This window comes from Mobula birostris, chromosome 12 (assembly GCF_030028105.1).
Source record: "Mobula birostris isolate sMobBir1 chromosome 12, sMobBir1.hap1, whole genome shotgun sequence".
NCBI classification, from domain to species: Eukaryota; Metazoa; Chordata; class Chondrichthyes; order Myliobatiformes; family Myliobatidae; genus Mobula; species Mobula birostris.
The window spans coordinates 23,265,727-23,283,279 of NC_092381.1; the positions used below are offsets into that span (position 1 = coordinate 23,265,727).

Consider the following 17,553-nt stretch of genomic DNA (forward strand, 5'->3'; position numbering starts at 1 on the left):
AGCACCATAGAAACCATCCTGTCCAGGTGCACCGCAGATTGCTACGGCAACTTCTCTGCCCGTGACCACAAGAAACCGCAGTGTTGCGGACACAGCCCAGCTCATCACAAAACCAGCCTCCCCTCCGTGGACTCTACACTTTTCCCGATAATACCTCGATGTACAGATGTGAAGAAATGTTCTGTATGAATGGTGTGGAAAACAAAGTTTTTCTACCGTACCTTGGTGACAAGAGTAAGTCAATTACCACAGAGCTCAGCACCCGAGGCAGGTGGTGGCTGATGGACAGGCAGGTTGGCAGCTTGGTTTATCACCAAAGACTCTTGCAAGTTTCTACAGATGATGTACCGTTGGACCAGATGCATCGCTGTCTGGTATGGAGATCTGCACAGGATCGGCAGGAGCTGCTGAAGGTACCCTCAGCACGAGCCTCACCACCATCCAGGACATCTTCAAAAGGTGATGCCTCAAAAAAGTGGCATCCATGATTAAGGACTAAACCACCCAGGACATGCCCTCTTCTCATTGCTACCATCAGGTTTCTGAATGGTCCATCTCACGATTTTTGCATGACTTGTTTTATTCATATTATATATTTATATATATAACATTTATATATATCAAAATAGTGAGATAGTGTAGATATATACATGTAATTTACAATTGTAATATTGCACTGTACTTGCTGCCACAAAACAACAATTGTCATGACCTACCTTAGTGATAATAAACTTGATTCTGACCTTGCACTGTTTATGCTGGGCTTCTGTGTGCACTACACATATGCATTTAAAAGTTCTCAGCACCATTCTGCTTTGAGTAGCCATAAGACCACAAGAGACAGGAGCAGAATTAGGCCATTCAATCCACTGAGTCTGCTCCACCATTCCATCACTGCTGAGTTATTGTCCCTTTCAACTCCATTCTGCCTTCTCCCCATAACCTTTGATGCACTTAATCAAGAACCTGTCAACCTCTGCTTTAAGTACACTCAATGGCTTGGCCTCCACATCTGCCTGTGGTAATGAATTTCGCAGATCAGGGCATGGGTTCTCAGCAGTCAATAAGGATGTTGGATTTTATCCCCAAAGAGGCATTGGCAACCAGCATTTCAGGTCAAGTTTATCTAAGTATTTTGGCATTTACTGCCCATTTATAAATATCCCAGAGTGGTGGTAAACTACCCTCTAACTGCCTATGGCAAAGAACCCTACAGCAGAAGCCACTGCAGACAGCTTTTGTTGATTTGACCAAGGCATTCGACCTCATCAGCAGGAGTGGACTCTTCAAACTGTCCCCCAAGTCTGTGCAGCATCGCATCATCCTTCCACGAGGACATGCACAGCACCGTCTGCTTCAATGGAGCAACTTCTGATGCCTCCCCAGTGATCAGCAGGGTGAAACAAGGTTGTGTCCTGACTCCGACCCTCTTCTCCCCCAGGCTCCATCACCGTGCTTTTCGCAGACTGCACTGAAGGCATCTCCCTTCGCACAAGAACTGATGGCAAGCTGTTCAGCATGGCTCGCATGCGCTACAAGACCAAAGTCAGGACAGCCCTCATCCGTGAGATGCTGTTTGCAGGTGATGTAGCATTGACGTCACACACCAAGGGCCGACTCCAACAACTGATCAACCGCTTCGCCCATGCCTGCAAGGAGTTTGGGTTAACCAGCAGTCTGAAGACAAACGTCATGGCCCAGGGTGCAGAATCTCCCCCCAAAAAACATCACCCTTTCTTCATGTAGTCAACTCCTTCACCTATCTTGGGTCGACCTTCACTAGCTCCCTGTCTCTCGAAGCGGTGGCAAACAGCAGGATTGCCCAAGCTGCGGCTGTCATGGCCAGACTGAACAAGGGAGTGTGGAACAACAGACAGCTGACAAAGAAGACCAAGCTGTGTGCGTACACCAGGCTCAGCACACTCCCCTACGTCAGAGAGGCCTGGATGCCGTACATCAGCCAAGAGAAGAGGCCAAACTGGTTCCACCTACCCTGCCTCAGGTACATCCTGCACATCTCCTGGCAGGAAAGAATCACCAACACAGAGATTCAGAGGCAAGCTGACATCTCCAGCATCCACGCATTACTGAGCCACAGACACCTCGGACGGTTGGGCCATGTCAAATGGATGGATTCCCATGGACATGCTGCATGGCGACCTGAGAGAGGGTTACCGCCCATGAGGAAGACCATGCCTTTGCTACAGGGATGTCTGCAAGTGCAACATAAAGTTGACAGGCAACAACCTCAACACATGGGAACTGTTGAAGACCGGACAATATGGAGTACGGTGTGCTGTTCTGGTTGCCTGTCTACAGAAAAAATATCAAAAGCTTGAAGGAGTGCAGAAAAAAAATACAAGGAGGTTGCTGGGACTTGACCTGAATTATAGGAAAAGATTGAATAGGATTCTATTATCTGGCGTGCAGGGGAATAAGGGGAGATCTTTTAGAGGTACACAAAATTATGCAGGGTACAGGTAGGGAAAATGTGTGCAGGCTTTATCAGTTCAAATTGGGAGAGACTAGAACTAGAGGCCATCAGTTTAGGCTGAAAGGTTGAAATATTTAAGGAGAATTTGAGGGGAACTTCACTCAGTTGGTGGTGAGAGGGTGGAATATGCTGCCTACAGAAGTGGGGGACAGTAAGTGAGACTAGAACTAGAGGACATGGCCGCAGGATTCTTGGGGGGGGGGGGTGAAACAGATAAAGGAGATGAAGATGAGGAGAAACTGCTTTTCCCCGGAGGGTAGTGAAACTGTGGAATTCTCTGCCTAGGGACGTAGAGGCTAACTCACTACATCTATACAAGAACTGTTAGATAGATTTTCTGCTTAGGAAGGGAATTAAGTGTTACGGGGAAAAGGCTGGGGGATTGGAGTCCAGCCAGTATCTTATTGATGGAGCAGGCTCAATGGGCTCGCTCTCTCCCTGGCTGACGGAGTGCCTTCTTTCCCTTCCTACCCCATTTTGCACCCCCTCACGAGGTCACCCAAAACAAAACAAGAAAGCTGGATAAACCCAGCAAGAACATGGGTGCGTCTGCTGGAAGAGAAGCAGAATCCACATTTCCGGTTGGAGACCCTCTGTCCGAACTGGAAAGGAGGCAAAAGTAGCTTGTTAAACTGCACCGAGGGGGAATGGCTCTGACAGGAGGACACCAGGGATGAACTGTAGACACAATTATCCAGTCAAGGAGAGAATGGGAGAAGCCAGAGAGTGAGACACAAGGCGAGTCCCGTGAGGATGAAACTTGGAGTAATATACAAACTACTAGAAGAGCTCGGCGGTCGTGTACAAACCTGTGAAGGGGAGGGACGGGACGGGGCAGGAAGAGACGAAGGGGAGGGACGGGACGGGGCAGGAAGAGACGAAGGGGAGGGACGGGACGGGGCAGGAAGAGACGAAGGGGAGGGACGGGACGGGGCAGGAAGAGACGAAGGGGAGGGACGGGACGGGGCAGGAAGAGACGAAGGGGAGGGATGAGACAGGGTATAAAGTAGAAGAGGAAGGATGAGATCGGGTATAAAGAGGTGAAAAGAGGAATGAGGTGGGGCTAGTAGGTGATAGATGGAATGAAGTGAGGTGGTGGGATGATTGGTCAATGGAATTAGGTGGGCGACGAGTTAAGAGAGAGAGGCTGGTGGGTGACAGAAGAAGGTGAGAGTTGTAAAATGCAGAGCACGTGGACATGCCAAGCCCTCCACTCCCAGAGAGGAAAGAAAAACAAGCTGAACTCATATCAAAGTTGGGTTATTATTACAGACTGAGAAATTAAGACACCTGAAATTATAGAGTTTAATATTGTGTCCAGAAGGGTGCAACATACCCAGAAGGAAAATGAAACGCTGTCATAGGGTCCTACAGCACAGAAACAGGCCATTCACCCATGCTGACCTGATCCTCTGCTAAGTCCCATCTACCTGCAACCGGACTGTATCCATCTCAACCCCTCTCATCCATGTACCTATCCAAATTTCTCTTAAGTATTACAGTTGAACCTGCATCCACCACTTCTGCTGGCAGCACGTTCCACTCTCTCGTCATCCTCTGAGTGGTTCCCCCTCAGATTCTCCTTGAACATTTTACCTTTCACCCTAAACCGATGACCTCTAGTTCTAGCCTTCTTTATATTTAACCTACCTCTACCCTGCATAATTTTGTGTACCTCTAAAAGATCTCCCCACATTCTCCTGCACGCCAGAGAATAGAGTCCTATTCAATATTTTCCGATAATTCAGGTCAAGTCCCAGCAACGTCCTTGTAAATCTTCAGGCTTTTGATATCTTTTCTGTAGGTAGGCAACCAGAATTGTCCTCACTAATGTCTTGTACAACTTCAACATAACCTCTCGACTCCTGTACTCAAAGCTTTGATTTATGTTCCTCAAGCTCGGTCTGAACCTCCCTATAACATTGGACCGAGTGGGATGGAGAATTATAGTGGAATCTCAGGTTAACTGCCAAACTAGAAACTAACGTTGCACAAAACACTCACCCAATGTGCTTGGTTTTTCCAGTGCAGAGGAGACCACACAGTGAACATCGCATACAGCACGAGACTAGAAGTGCCACGCGTGGCAAGGCCATTTTGTGTCCCTGGATGGTGGAAAGGGAGTTTGAGGAGATCTGACATGTTGCCTACGAGTCTAGTGAATTTCAACAGATATACTCCTTGCATCACCATCTGGCACCAATGCACAGGATCGAAAGAGGCTGCAGATGATTGCAGGCTCAGCTGGCTCCATCACGGGCCCCAACCCTCCCCACCATCAAGGACATCCTCGAGGTGGTGCCTCAGGGAGGCATCATCCATCATTAAGGACCCTTACCATCCAGGACATGCCCTCTTCTAGTTATTACCATCAGGGAGGAGGTACCGGAGCCCACGTTCAGCATTTTTGGATTAGCCTCTTCCCCTCTGCCATCAGATGTCTGAATAGTCCATGAAGCCATGCCTTGCTCTTCTTCATTAACACTATTTATTGATTGTAACGTAGTAATTTCTTTATGGCTTGCACTATACTACCGCCACAAAACAACAAATTTCCCGATATATCTCCATGATAATAAACCTGATTTTGAGCTGAAAGGATGCTGTTGCGTTGCCTATGGTTGAATGGGAAAGTCCCATAAGGGTGGCAGTCAGTGGGAAAGAAAGAAGACTGAGGATTCACAAAGGGAACGGCTCTGGCCTAATGCTGAACTAGTGAAACCCAATGGGTGCGTGTATTGGGGAACACCTCTGCTCCAATATAGAGGGGTGACCCTGAACTTCCCATTGCCTTCCATTTCAATTGTCCACCCCACTCTGCACTGTTATGGTGAGACAAGAATGAGGAACAGCACTCCATCTTCCTTCTGGGCACATTGCCAATTTCTGGACTCTCTACTGAATTCTACTACTTCAGTTAACTTGGGCCCTGTATCAGTCATCCAATAGTAATACTAGCTCAGCTTGTTTTATTTCTCTCTGGGGGTGGATGATTTACTGGAATTGTCCTTCTCTTCTGCATTTCACAATTCCCTTATTTTCTTTTATCTTTGTTCTCATTCTCTTTAATGCTTCCATTTACTTAAAGCTCGAAGTAAATTGATTATGAAAGTACATATACAGTACATCACCATATACTATCCAGAGATTCATTTTCCTGCAGGCATTCACAGTAAGTACAATGAAACGCAATAGAATCAGTGAAAAACTAAACACAGACAGACAAACAAAGGATGTACAAAAGACAAGAAATTGCGCAAATATAAAATGGACAAACAAAATAATAATAAATAAGTAATAAATTATATTGAGAACACAAGCTGTAGAGTCCTTGAAGGTGAGTTCATAGCTTTTGGAATCAGTTCAACATTGGGGTGAGTGCAGTTATCCACTCTGGCTCAGGAGTCTAATGGGTAATAACTGTTCCTGAACCTGGTGGTGTGGGACCTAAGGCTCCTATACCCTCCTTCCTGATGGCAACTGCGACCAGATTAGCTTTTTAACAGTTTATCCCCATAGTTGCCCCAGTTTTACCCTGTGGCATTCTCCCCCCACCCTGCAAGCTTTTCTTTGTCTCCATTTCAGTCTAACAAAGGGTCTCCAATCCAAAACGTAGACTGTTCCTCTTCCCACAGATGAGACCTGACCCACTGAGTATTTCCAGCATTTTGGTTCTGTTTTTGATTTCTAGCAGTTCCATTTTCTTTTCCTTTGACTGTAATGCAACATCAACAACAAAGCAACTATCACTGCGCTCTCCGTTTGGATCCCAGCCTAAGAGCTGACCCAACTGTGACCCCAAACAGAAGGAGAGGGAGTCCTGAGAATGACATTGTTCAATCTCATTGTAGTACTTGCGTGATCCTAGGGTCATGGACGTGAATGTGTGTGAACTATTGTACAGCCAGAGCTGAAAAATGGCACTATCACCCCTCTGATGGCTCAGCCTGGCAATGCTCCAATCCCAGGGCTTAGATGTAATGCTCCTCCAGGCCAAAGACTGGCAGCAAATATTCCCATTAATCCACTAAAGAACCTCCTACAGTGATTAAGTGAGAGGGAGCCTGTACTTGTGCAGCCTTTCTCCTTTTGCCAGAAAGTCCTAATGCAGTTTAAATTCCCAATAAAGAAAATGTCCCCTATTATTCAAGAGTGCAGCTTCACACAGTTAATCCCCACTGTACATCAGTCAAACATTGCTCAGCAGGGCACCAATAAAGTAGTTTTGAAAGTGCAATTGTAATATACCTGCTGTAAAACAGGAAACGCAGCAGCCAACTTTCAAGGCGAGCTTTTGCAGACTATAGGGCAGGAGTTCCTCACCTGGGGTCTACGGGCTCCTCGGTTAATGGTAGCGGTCCTTTGTACAAGAAAGGTTGGGAAACCCCCTCCTCTCGGGAGATGGATGGAGTGTGGATACCCTTTGCTAGGATACAGTGGATAACTCTCCTGCCTTTCAAAGCAAACAAGGGTTCTTTGATACCCACCTGAGAGAGAGCAAGTGGCACTATCTTTTAATGTTTCAACTGAAAAACATCTTCTTCAGCAGTAATTTCCTTCCCTAGGCAGTTAGTCTCATTAACCATGCTGGTTAGCCCCCCACCTCCTCTATTACCTCAGTCAGTGCACTGTAAACACATTAAACCATTTGATATAATGACATTTACACTGTAAATACATGCTGGTATTTATGCATATTTTAGACCATAAGATATAGGAGCAGAACAAGGCCATTCAGCCCATTGGGGCTGCTCATCATTCCATCATGGCTGACTTATTATCCTTCTCAACCTCATTCTCTTGCCTTCTCCCCATAACCTTTGTCGACTTTACTACTCAAGAACCTAGCAACTTCCACTTTAAATCTACCCAATAACTTGGCCTCCACAGCAGTCTGTGGCGATGAATTCTACCCATTCATGACCCTCTGGTTAAAGAAGTTCCTCCTCATTTCTGTTCCAAAGGGACATCCTTGTATTCTGAGGATGTGCCCTCTGGTCCTAGACTCCCACACTATAGGAAACATTCTTTCCATGTTCATATCTGAATTTCTAACTTTATTTTTTAAATAATTCTTTATTCTGTATAATTGTTGAATGTTGTAATTTTTTTTGCACATAGAATCAGCACACCACATGAATCTCTGAACACACGTAAATGTATATATTAGTAAAGCTAACTCTTGATTACACTATGAAGCACCAGCATGAATTAAATACTTGACTCTTTACAGTGGGATGTGTATTGACGATAGAGGTGATAGCTCTATTAACTGAACCATGACCGATGCCTAGAATTAAGAAAGGTATTTGATGTCCCCATACATCCTGTAACAAACACAGCTAATTTCATATCATGTTCACTGCCTTTAGCACAGTCTACGATTTCTGAGTGGGAAAGGCTCTAATTCTCATCAGTTAACAGAATGGTCTAAATAGGCATGCAAGTAACCATTTTAATCTGAACTCTGTTTTAGATTAGATACGAGACCAGAATCATAACTAAGCCCAGCTGTTGTCCTGGTGCTGAAATCCTAGGTCTGTGTCACTCTCCTTAGATAGATGGATTGGTGGTGAAAAATGTTTCAGCGTTAACTTCAGAATAATTTTGATTGATGGTTAAAAGAGAGAAAAAAAAGTTACAGTTCTGCTGGGAACAGGGGTACAAATACTAAAACGGTTGTTCAAAGGGAACGGAGTTCTTTTGTATTCTAAAGGTTCCTATTAAGGGTTAACTCAGAGAGGCGAGACCTGAAGAAAGTGACTATCCAGAACCAACGGCATCTTAAGCCAAGCACCCCATCTTCCATCTACATATTCCTCTCCATTCTGTACCTACACTCCGTGCCATTTTAGAACCTCCTGTTCCTAATAAAGTTGCCACTGAGTGTATGTTCATGTTCTTCTGCTGCTGTAGTGCAACCACCTCAACATGTGTGTTCAGAGGAGCTCATCTTTACCCCACTGTTGTTAAGTATGGTAATTTGAGTTACTGTTGCCTTCCTGCCATCTTGAACCGGTCTGGCCATCCTCCTCTGACCTCTCTCAATAACAAGGCATTTTTGCTTTCAGAGCTCCCTCTCACTGGATTTTTTTTTGCTTCTTTTCCCCCCACACCATTCTCTTTAAATTCTAGAAACTGCTGTGTGTGAACACCCCAGGAGATCAGCAGTTTCTGAGATACTCAAACCACCCCATCTGGCACCAACACTCATCCCATGGTCAAAGTTGCTTAGATCACATTTATTCCCCCATTCTGATGTTTCGTCTAGAAGAACAACCGAACCTCTTGACCACGTCTGCATGCTTTTAGGCATTGAGTTGCTGCCACATGATTGGCTGATTAAATATTTGCATTAATGAGCAGCTGTACAGGTGTTCCTAACAGAGTAGCTACTGAGTATATGTTCACAGCTTTAAGAATTACATTCCGTCACAAGTTACAGTGGATGGTTTGTATTTCCAGTGACGATATATCCTGTATTTGAGAGAGACACAGAACAAAGCTCTTTATCGGAAGTTAAATACTTATCAGAAAGTCAGAACACAAAGGGTTTGTTCCCTGTCTTTTAATGCATTCACAATTTTTTTTTACATTTGACAAATGTGGCATAATGTCAATTCCCATTTTAATTTTGAAATCACAGTTATCTGTATGGTGGCTTTGGGAGAAGATTGGAGGTTACTTTGTCTAGTCTTTAGCAGTCTTGTAAAGAGGCCGTGCCTGAAGAAAGTGGCATCCATCATTAAGGATGCTCATAACCTGAGACATGCCCTCTTCTCAAAAACTACCATCAGGAAGGAGGTACAGGAGTCCAAAGACCCAAACTCAATGTTTTTAACATCTCCTTCACTGCCATTAGATGTCCGAATGATCTTTGATTACTATTCTTTTGCTCTTTATATTTTGCACAATTTATTATTATAACTTACAGAATTTTTTTCTTGCACAATACTGCTACCACAAAACAACAAACTTTATGGAATTTATCACTGATAATAAACCTGATTGTGACTTTTTATGCATTTCTACAAGAAACTACAGAGAAGAACCCAACAACAAAATGGAGATTTATACAGTGCAAAACAAACAAATCCAATATATAGTTCATAATTGTGAATTCTTCACCATTTGATTGATTATGATTCTTGACCATTTCATACCTTACCATGTTCCACCACAGCCTGGTCTGGAGAGGTCTAAAGGAAGTGGTGGATACAGCCCAGTCCATCACAGGGAAAGCCCTCCCCACAGCTGAGCACATTTATGTGGTCCATCATCAAGGACCCCCACCATCCAGGCCATGCACTCTTCTTGCTGCTGCCATCAGGCGGGAAGCACAGGAGCCTCAAGTCCCACACCACCAGGTTCAGAGATTATCCTACAACCATCAGGCTCTTGAACTGGCATGGATAACTTCACTCACCTCAACACTGAACTGATTCCACAACCTATGGACTCACTCTCAAGGACTCAACAACTTTATGTTCTCAGTATTATTTCTTTTTATTTGCAGTTTGTCTTCTTTTCCACATCGGTTGTTTGTGAGTCTTTTTTATGTATAGTTTTTCATAAATTCTATACCATTTCTTTATTTTCCTGTAAATGCAAGAAGATGAATCTCAAGGTAGTATATGTACTTTGATAATAAATTTTTCTTTGGATTTGACAATGACTCTTGTATGGTTACATTCACTTCCATCATTAGGTTGCAGCCAATAGAAACTAGTTTTATAGCACACCTGGTTATACTTTCCAATGAAGTCTAAGTGTGGTTGGCCCAGTTTTCTGTCCATTCATCCTCTTCTGCAGATACTGAACAGTGCCAGCTGTCCTCTAGTGTTTCACGCAATGTACCACTGCCAACGTGCTGCCATGGTCTCTGGGCACCTCAAAACAACCCTGGGGATGCCACATTGTCAGAACAGCCACCCATCAGACCAACCATTAACCCCAGGTCCAGTGTAGCAGCTCAGAAAAACAAATCCCATCCTCCTTTTCAAAGTAAAACACGAGTCCTTGGCAAACCATCACTGAACCAGCAGTCAAACAGATCAGCCATTAGTTTAACAAATAAAGATGCTGGAGGAACTGAGATGGTCAGTTAGCGACTATGGAAAGATATGGAAAAGAGACATTCTGGTTCGGGATCCTTCTGATTCCAGCACACACAACCATTAGTTTATATCATTACATCAAAGTCAATTATCAAAGTACTGTGTATATATGTCACCATATACTACCTTGCGACGAATTGCCTTGTGGAATCTTGCTGTGTAATTTTCAGCCCCATAACTCTGTCTGCATTGGGCAGTTTATTGTCTACAGAGTGCTGTGGGAAGCTTCAAAGATATGAGAGGCTCCATTTAATATGAAATTTCTTTCATTGTTTCACTCTGATACATTTACCAACGTCCCAAACTTTAGGTTCTCAAATGGTGGAGAAGGCTTTACCTGTAAGGGCTTTAACAGGAAAGCAGCATCCATGATCAAGGACCCCTGCCATCCGGGCCAGGCTCTCTTTGTGCTGCTGCCATCAGGAAGGAGGTACAGGAGCCTCAGGTCCCACACCACCGGGTTCAGGAACAGTTATTACCCCTCAACCACCAGGTTTCTGAACCAAAGTGGATAACGTCGCTCACCCCAACACTAACGTCCTGATTCTGCAACCTATGGACCCGCTTTCAAGGAGCCTACAGCTCATGTTCTCAATATTATTTATTACTTCATTATTATTATTTTGTTTTTCATTTGATTGTACTTTGCACATTGGTCGTTTGTCTTTGTGAGTAGTTTTTCCTTTGATCGTGTTGCTTCGCAGTAATTGCGAACGCCCGCAAGAGAAGAATCACAGGGTAATATATGGTGACATACGGGTACTTTGATAGTAAATTTACTTTGAACAGGGGTGCCCCTTCCTTAGCCAACCGTCACGGTAGCTCCTAGTCAGGAGAGCGCGTAGACTAAGGAACGTACCTTTGAAAGGTTGACCGAGTTTGGGCTTCCCTCATTGAAGCGACCGAGAGGATGCGAGGCGACTTGACGGGGTGTTTAAGATAACGAGTTGCATAGAGTGGACAGTCCCGCGCCTTTTCCGGGGGCAGCGATGGCCAACACCAGAGGCCATCGGTTTCTGACGAATGGGCGAAAGTTTAGGGGCGATGACAGCGGTAGGTTCTTTTTTAAACCCAGAGAGCGGCGGGTGGGTGGAATGCACTGCCAGAGGCAGATACGGTATAATAGATCAATTTAGGAGACTGTGTGCGTGAGTAAATGAAGGGCTACGAGCTGTGTAGCAGGGAAAGGTTAGTTGGTTTATCTAGGTCGGTACAACATGGTGGGCCGAACGGCCGGCACTGTTCTATATTGGGGTATGTGACACAGAACCCCCGGTTGTTCACCATATCTGAGTCTCATCAATACCTGGAAGCCAGATTCCCCAGGGCAGAGCTCCAGTGCTCACCGCTGCCCAGGGAACTCGCCAAGCTAACCCAGCCTATTAATGCCCAATTTATTATTCAGAACAAATTCGGGGAAAGGTTTCCCACATGCCGCTGGAGCAAGAACGCCGAACCTTACCTCAGTGAGAACACCTGCACTCAAGGAGCCGTCCGGGCATCAGTTCGAGGAGATAACCCGCGGTAAACTTCCCTGGACCTCAGTGAGCGGTGGTTCACCTCTCCCTAGGTGATCGGCACTGGACCGCAGACAGCTGCCGGTCCTGGGCTGAACAGAGTGGAGTTGCCAGGATGCGGCCTCGCGTTACGAAGTGACACACAAATAGCGAAGCTGTGCACATCCCCCGCCGCCCGCGGTCACACCTAGGATCCGCCTAATTATCAGTCACTGCTACATCCTGTCAGCAGCTGGTTACTCGCAATCATTCCACTAACTCGGGCAATTTTTTTCCTCTCTCTATCAAAAACCTCCAGTAATAACTTTCACTGGAATTGAGTAAATTGTTCCACGGCACTTCGCATTCCTTTCATTCTAACGAGGGGGCAGAATTGTCACGTAGCCGCGGTGACTGCTGTAGTCAGCAAATTAAATGGAAACTGCGTGACTGCCCAGAGCTCCGCACCATGGACGCTTAGCCCGCCAGATCCAGAATGCTCCTTAAAAAAAGTGTCCGTCAACAACAACTTGTACTAACGTGACGCCCTAACCCCGTAAAACGTCCCAAGCGCGTCCACTCTTAAATCCCATTTGAGGGATTGAGGATTAATGCTGTATCCAGCAGCTCCCGCACGCCAACCCCCAAGGGGTATTAGGGATTAATTGGCGACTCCCAGGAGGCTTGAGGGGCGCTTTACTGGGAATGAGTAATGTTAGGAACTGCCAAGATAGGTCAGTTGGTTGCTGGTGCAGAGGCCTGTGACAGGGGAAAGTGACTCTGAATTCATTGATAGGATTAGAGGAGAGCGGTGGTATGCATGGGGCGGGGGCAGGGTGAGTATAGTCGACGTTATGACAGTCAAAGGTAGTGGTGAATTGGCATATAGGAGAGAGATTGAAAATCTATCTCACAACACCCTCACTCAACCACAGCAAAACCAAAGAACTGATTATTGACTACTGAAAGGAGAAGGCAGGTCTTCATCAGTGGATAGGAAGTGAAGAGGGTTAGTAGCTTTAAATCCCTTAGCATTGAGATATCAGAGGATCTGTCTTGGCAGTGGGGTCTGACCAGGGTCCTATAATTGTACAGCTATATAGGACCCTAGTCAGACCCCACTTGGAGTACTGTGCTCAGTTCTAGTCGCCTCACTACAGGAACGATGTGGAAACCATAGAAAGGGTGCAGAGGAAATTTACAAGGATGTTGCCTGGATTGGGGAGCATGCCTTATGAGAATAGGTTGAGTGAACTCGTCCTTTTCTCCTTGGAGCGGCGGAGGATGAGAGGTGACCTGATAGAGGTGTATAAGATGATGAGAGGCATCAATCGTGTGGATAGTCAGAGGCTTTTACCCAGGGCTGAAATGGCTGCCACAAGAGGACACAGGTTTAAGGTGTTTGGAAGTAGGTACAGAGGAGATGTCAGGGGTAAGTTTCTTACGCAGAGAGTGGTGAGTACGTGGAATGGGCTGCCGGGGACTGTGGTGGAAGCAGATACGATACAGTCTTTTAAGAGACTCCTGGATAGGTACATGGAGCTTAGAAAATAGAGGGCTATGGTTAATCCTGGGTAATCTCTAAAGTAAGAACATGTTCGGCACAGCTTTATGGGCCGAAGGGCCTGTATTGTGCTGTAGGTTCACTATGTTTCTATGTTTCTTTGCAACAGAAAATTTAAATCTGCACTGACAACCCCATGCCCCTACTTCATTAATAACATTTTCCTAACTATATAATTTATATTCCTGCCTCTCTTCCACACTGCACCATCACCCACATATACAATTTGGAAATGTCTGAGCAAACATTTAAGGAAATTACATTAATCAAAATATTAAAAAGGAGTGGGCTACACACTTATCCAATTTCAAACTTAACACCAAGTCCATGGTCATTCCCGCTTTACGAAATCCAGATTTTTTGTTACTTTCCACAAAATAAGAAACACTTGCTGTAACCATTTGTGGCATCATGGTACTTGCATGTGAAGTTAATGAAATAGGTCTTGAACTGGAAAGATCTGTTTGATCCTCACCAGGTTTCAATACTGTAATTTTCAGGAAGCAGGAGGTAGCCCTTCAACTGATGTTGCATTAAAGAATTTCAAAACTAACATAAGTTTTGAATCTGATAACCATGTAAACATGTTATAACAAATATCATCTTTCCCGGGTGACGTTTGACGAGCCCTTTTAAGTTCAAACAATGTCAATTTGACATCCAGGCAGGAACTAGAACATTCTTTTTTTTCCTCGGCAATCTGAGGGTTGCTTTCCAAAGTTCTACTATTTCAGAGTCAGAAACTGCAACCTTCTCCACACGATACAAAACCAGTAATGCATCAAGTTTTCCATCTCCCCCCCCCCAACTATTTCCTGTATCATACCTCAAATTAACCCCCCCGATCTCTTTGCCAATGTATCACACCACATTTTCCAATGCATTTTCTTTGCCCTTCTCACTACTTTTCTAACTGTAGCTTAATATCTTTTATGTGTATGAAACTTTCCTTAACGCTTTATTCCACTCCTTCAAGAGAAGTCAAGCCCAACATAAAAGCCAAAGGGAGGGTATATAACAGAGCAAAAATTAGTGGGGAGTTAGACTCTTGGGAAACTTTTCAAAACTTACAGAAGGCAACTAAAAAGTCATTAAGAAGGTAAAGATGGAATACATAAGTAAGCTAGCCGGTAATATTAAAGAGGATACTAAAAAGTTTCTTCAGATACATGAAGTGTAAAAGAGAGGTGAGACTGGATATCAGATTGCTGGCAAACTATTCTGAAGAGCAAGTCAGAGGGGACAATGAAACAGTGGTTGAACTGAATAAGTATTTTGCATCAGTATTCACTGTGAAAATTCCAGGTGTCAGGGGTCATGAAGTGTGTAAAGTTACCATTACTAGGGAGAAGTTTCTTCTGAAACAAAAGGTCTGAAGGTAGATAAGTTACCTGGACCAGATGGTGTACACCCCAGGGTTCTGAAAGAGATGGCTGAAGAGATAGTGGAGGCATTAGTAATAATCTTTTAAGAATCACAAAATTCTGGAATGGTTCTGGAAAACTGGAAAATTGCAAATGTCACTCCACTCTTCAAGAAGGGAGAGAGACAAAGGAAAGGAAACTATAGGTCAGTTAGTCTGACTTCAGTGGTTGGGAAGATGTTGGTGTCAATTATTAAGGATTATTGGAGGCACATGATAAAATAGGCCATAGTCAGCATGGTTTCCTCAAGGGAAAATCTTTCCTGACAAATCTGTTGGAATTCTTTGAAGACATAACAAGCAGGATAGACAAAGGAGAATTGGTTGATGTTGTGCTCTTGGATTTTCAGAAGGCCTTTAACAAGGTTCCATACACGAGGCTGCGAGCTACAAGTCCATTGCATTACAGGAAATATTCTAGCATGGATAAAGCAGTGGCAGGTTGTCAGGTTGTCAAAGAGTGGGAATAAAGTAACCCTTTTCTGGTTGGCTGCCAGTGACTAGTGGTGTTCCACAGGGGTCTGTTTTGGGACCGATTCATTTTACTTTATACGTCAGTGATTTGGATGATGGAATTGATGGCTTTGTTGCAAAGTTTGCAGACAATATGTGCAGAGGTAAGTAGTTTCGAGGAAGTAGAGGAGCTACAGAAGGACTTAGATAGATTAGAAGAATGGGCCTATAAATGGCAGATGCAATGCAGTGTTGGGAAGTATATGATCATGCACTTTGGTAGAAGAAATGCAAGGGTTGACCATTTTCTAAATGGAGAGAAAATACAAAAAGTGGGTGCAAAGGGACTTTGGAGTCTTGTGCAGGATTTCCTAAAGGTTAATTTGCAAGTTGGTGGTGAGGAAGGCAAGAGGACTAGAATATAAAAGCAAGGATGCAATGTTGGGACTTTATGAAGCACTGGTGAGGCCTCAATTGGAGTATTGTGAGCAGTTTTGGGCCCCTTATCTTAGAAAGGATGTGCTGAAACTGGAGAGAGTTCAAAGGAGGTTCACAAAAATGATTCCAGGATTGAATTGGTTGGTTATATGAAGAGCATTTGATGGCTCTGGGCCTGTATTCACTAGAATTCAGAAGAATGAGGGGTGACCTCGTTGAAACCTATTGAATAGTGAAAGGTCTTGACAGAGTGGATGCGAAGAGGATGTTTCCTATGGTGGGAGAGTCAAAGACCAGAGGACACAACCTCAGAATAGAGGAGTATCCTTTCAGAATGAAGATGAAGAGGAATTCTTTAGCCAGAGAGTTCATTGCCACAGGCAGCTGTGGAAGCAAAGTCTTCATGTATATTTATGGCAGAGGTTGATAGATTCTTGATTGGTCAGGGCACGAAGGGCTATGAGGAGAAGGTAGGACATTGGGGCTGAGTGGAAAATTGGATCAGCCATTGTGAAATGGTGCAGATTTGATGGGCCAAAAGGGCTAATTCTGCTCCTATATTTTATGGTCTTATAGTACTATGAGCATTAAAATCCCTATACTATATACCTTATTTTTCCCATTTCCACCCACACTTTCCAATACATCCAGTGTTAACCTTTCACATGGGTTATAAAAATTTATTATCTGTACTTTTACTGATTTCCCCCAAATTTCAACCACATTAATTCATAAAGAACCTCAATCTCCAAAACTCTATGTACTTACATCATTTTTGACAAAGGTAGCCACTACTTCTCCATCACTCATTTTCGAATCGTATCTTGTATCATTATAACATTGTACCTTAAGCTTGAACAAGATTTCAACCCGGTTTCCTGTACAGATATAACATCACTTTTTTTGGGTAAATCTTCAATAAATTTCTTGAACTCCTGACCATCAGCTAACAGGCCTCTACCATTCCAATGTATGATTAGAAAAACTATTAACAACCCTCTCTTGAAGTCTGAACATTACTTACTCCTCCTTGTAAACAGGGGTGAATGCTGCCTGAGCTCACCCAAGCACCACTCCTGAATCTCTGCAAAAAAAAACCTCAAAATAAACAAGCGGGGAATTTAACAGCGGCCGCATATTAAATAGAGGGAATTTTACGGAAGCGGGGGTTGGGGAGAAAGGGTGGTGGCTGGTGGGGAAAACACCACTAATTACATTAGGATATTTGATCGTTTTTGGTGAAATCCTGAGGCTGTGACTGTTTCGTGAAATTCCTCCTCGCTCGACCCGTTGTCCCAGCATACCCTGCTGTAGCCTCCCGCCATTTCACAGACACACAGTCTCTCTCCGGCACTCGTTGTTTGAGCATTGTTTGCCGCGAAAATAAAAATCTTAGATCTTTTGAAAAGTGGCACGTCACCTGCCGAAGTGGGCCGTAAGGTCGGTAAGAACGAATCGAGCATTTGCACAATAAAGCAGAAAGAAGCTGAAATTCATGGAAGTGTTAGTGCTACCCCTACAACGGCAAAAATGGTCTCCCTGGTTTGTGATAAAGCGCTTGCAAAGAC

The 17,553-nt window shown here is 44.3% G+C and overlaps 1 protein-coding gene across 3 annotated transcripts in view; it reads right to left on the bottom strand.

Moving 5' to 3' along the window:
- The window catches only part of bcar3 (BCAR3 adaptor protein, NSP family member), a 209,905-nt gene extending 197,333 nt beyond the window's left edge, over positions 1–12,572 (bottom strand). The window contains exons 1-2 of one of the 3 annotated variants that reach the window (XM_072273466.1): positions 12,074–12,572; positions 9,921–10,093 (exon numbers count right to left, since the gene is read on the bottom strand). The gene's annotated coding sequence lies outside the window, so the exon portion shown is untranslated. The remainder of the gene's footprint in view (positions 1–9,920; positions 10,094–12,073) is intronic. The other 2 variants (XM_072273465.1, XM_072273468.1) reach the window with 2 other exon arrangements.
- Between the last annotated feature and the right edge of the window lie 4,981 nt (positions 12,573–17,553).